The following is a 2450-nucleotide window of genomic DNA, read 5'->3' as shown; positions in this document are numbered from 1 at the left end:
GAAAGAAAAGGAGCTGGGAAAGAAAAGGAACTGCTAGGTAACTGGTGAAAAAGGAATTTGGGGCGCCAGAGCCACTGGTAGGCAGTACCACTGTGAAGAGGGCTTCCCCAGTGGCTCAGTGGTAAAGAATCTGCCTGCAATGCAGGAGATACAGGTTCAATCCCTGGTCAGGAAGATCCCCTCGAGTAGGAAATGGCAACCCACTCCAGTATTCTTGCTGGGAAATCCCATGAACAGAGGAACCTGGCGGGCCAAAGTCCACAGGATCGGCAAAAAGTCTAACACAACTGAGCAACTGAGCACACGTGCACCACTTCGAAGACAGCAAAGAATGACTCCAAATATCGACCACTGTACCCCGTTAAAAAACACTGAAAGACATCTGAAATAGATCTTGTAACTAATACAAAAGACCAACTAGACCAACTGAAGCTCAGGGATGAAACTGTACTTCTTAGCTTAACTGTACTGCAAAAATCATGTGAATCCACAGCATCTATTAAAATCCTGGTTATCTCAACATTTCCAAATTACATTTAGAATTACCTCTGTCTTACCCAGTTATATATCAAGCAGCTACATAAAGAGTAATTAAGATACCATGGCCCAGTGGACACTTTGTTTGACTTTTCCAGAACTTCCTATCAGTTCTACTCAATTTAGCAATTAATCATTTATTGCTTTGTCTCTAATACTGCTGTCCTACTTTTTACATTCCTATTTTTTTAATGACACAGTAATCTCCTTAATGATAAAAATCTGTGACTTAGCTTTTGCACATCTGGGTATTTAGTACATTGCAGATATCACACAGATTGACTAAAGATACTAGCATATTACACAAAAGCAGAGACTAACTGTTCACAACCCTTCTCAGCCAAACAACACACAAAGGATGGAAACGATTTACCGTCACTATGGTAATGATTCTAATGTGTCCCCAGTCCACCATCTCACACCCTAGTGTGTCCAGATGGACAAAGGAACAAAAGCTGACTCAACAGGAACCAGCATACTGGCTTCAGAAATGAACAACAGTCCTAGTTTCAACACTTAACTGAACACGGACACGATCTGTCACTTGATGGCCCTCGTTCCTCCATGAAACCCCAGGCAGAGGGAAGAAAAGACACAGGAGGAAGAGCCTACATCCTCTGCAAACAGATCAAGATCTCAAAGCCATGAAAAAGCTGCATTCATGCAGGCACAAGATAACATTAATGTACTGCCTTCAAATGCTGGAGCACAGTCCTTTACTATGACACTGATTTTATCTACAAATGTTAACTTCAGATCACATAACCCATGAGCCTCTGCAGCAGACTCTGTTAATGGGCCTTAATAAGGAAGGGCCTGTGCTCAGAGACCTACCACCCCACAGCTGTGCAGCCTGAGAGCCACGCTTAAATGCCTTCAGCGCAAACTGCCTCTGCAACAGCGCTGCCAGGCTGCCGACATCTCAGAGCTGCTAAACGAGATGATGTTTCCAAAATGCAGTGCTTCACACATGATAAGGAGTAACAATGCTAAAAATGTTTAAAATGAACAAAGTGCATAATTTTCCAAGTCCAAGATCAGCTTCTAAACATTACATAATTCTAACCCAGAAAGTTACAATCCTCAATTCCCATAACGGGGCCTCCACAAAACAAGGACTTCTCATTATAACTTCAGATTTTACCAGTGCTCACTTTAGTTATAAAGCTGTGTGGACTATAAAATTCACTGTTCATTGAGGTTTTTAGTAGCCCTAAATGTAAAAAAGATTCAGTAAAAATGTATCTCAGAGCATGATTAAGAAAAAGTTTCTCTCTGATATAACATGATAAAAATTAATTTTTTAGCCACTGCTTTTTTTAATCATGGCTTGCAGGAAGTCCAAAATATGATTCAACTCAAACTGACACTTCACTGACATTTCCTACCACCTTTCTCATCTAAAACTTCCACCCACTCTCCTCCATGCTTTTAGTCCTGGGAAGGCCCTTAGAAACTGTCCACCCCACATCTTCATTTTATAATGACAACAATAAAGCCTCTTCTGGCTAGAAACAGTAAAAAACAACAAAAGCTACTGCAGGCACAAAAATAAGATGCAGGGTCTTTCTTTTTCACATTCACACAAAAGACGATGCAATTTCATCATATATTCCATTTAATAAAAACTGCAAAACACCATGTAAAATGATACATGACCAATATCACTTTAAAACTGACCACAAATAATACACCTAATAACAAGATTTATTTCTTACAAATTTTACATGCAAATAGATGTCACCTTCATATTAACCTTACTGGTAGCCTACATTTATGCCAACAATAACCCTACCCAAAAGACTTAGAACTCTCCTCTGGAACTGTCTGTAAAGCTTCTTTTAAATGCCACTAACTAGGCGGTAGCTAGTACAAGGCCTGGTATGGAGTAGGTATGCAAATAAATGATAATT

The sequence above is a fragment of the Bison bison genome, unplaced genomic scaffold (assembly GCF_000754665.1).
Source record: "Bison bison bison isolate TAMUID 2011002044 unplaced genomic scaffold, Bison_UMD1.0 scf7180017864491, whole genome shotgun sequence".
NCBI classification, from domain to species: Eukaryota; Metazoa; Chordata; class Mammalia; order Artiodactyla; family Bovidae; genus Bison; species Bison bison.
The sequence above is the reverse complement of the archived record's forward strand: the minus strand, read 5'-3'. Positions refer to the sequence as shown.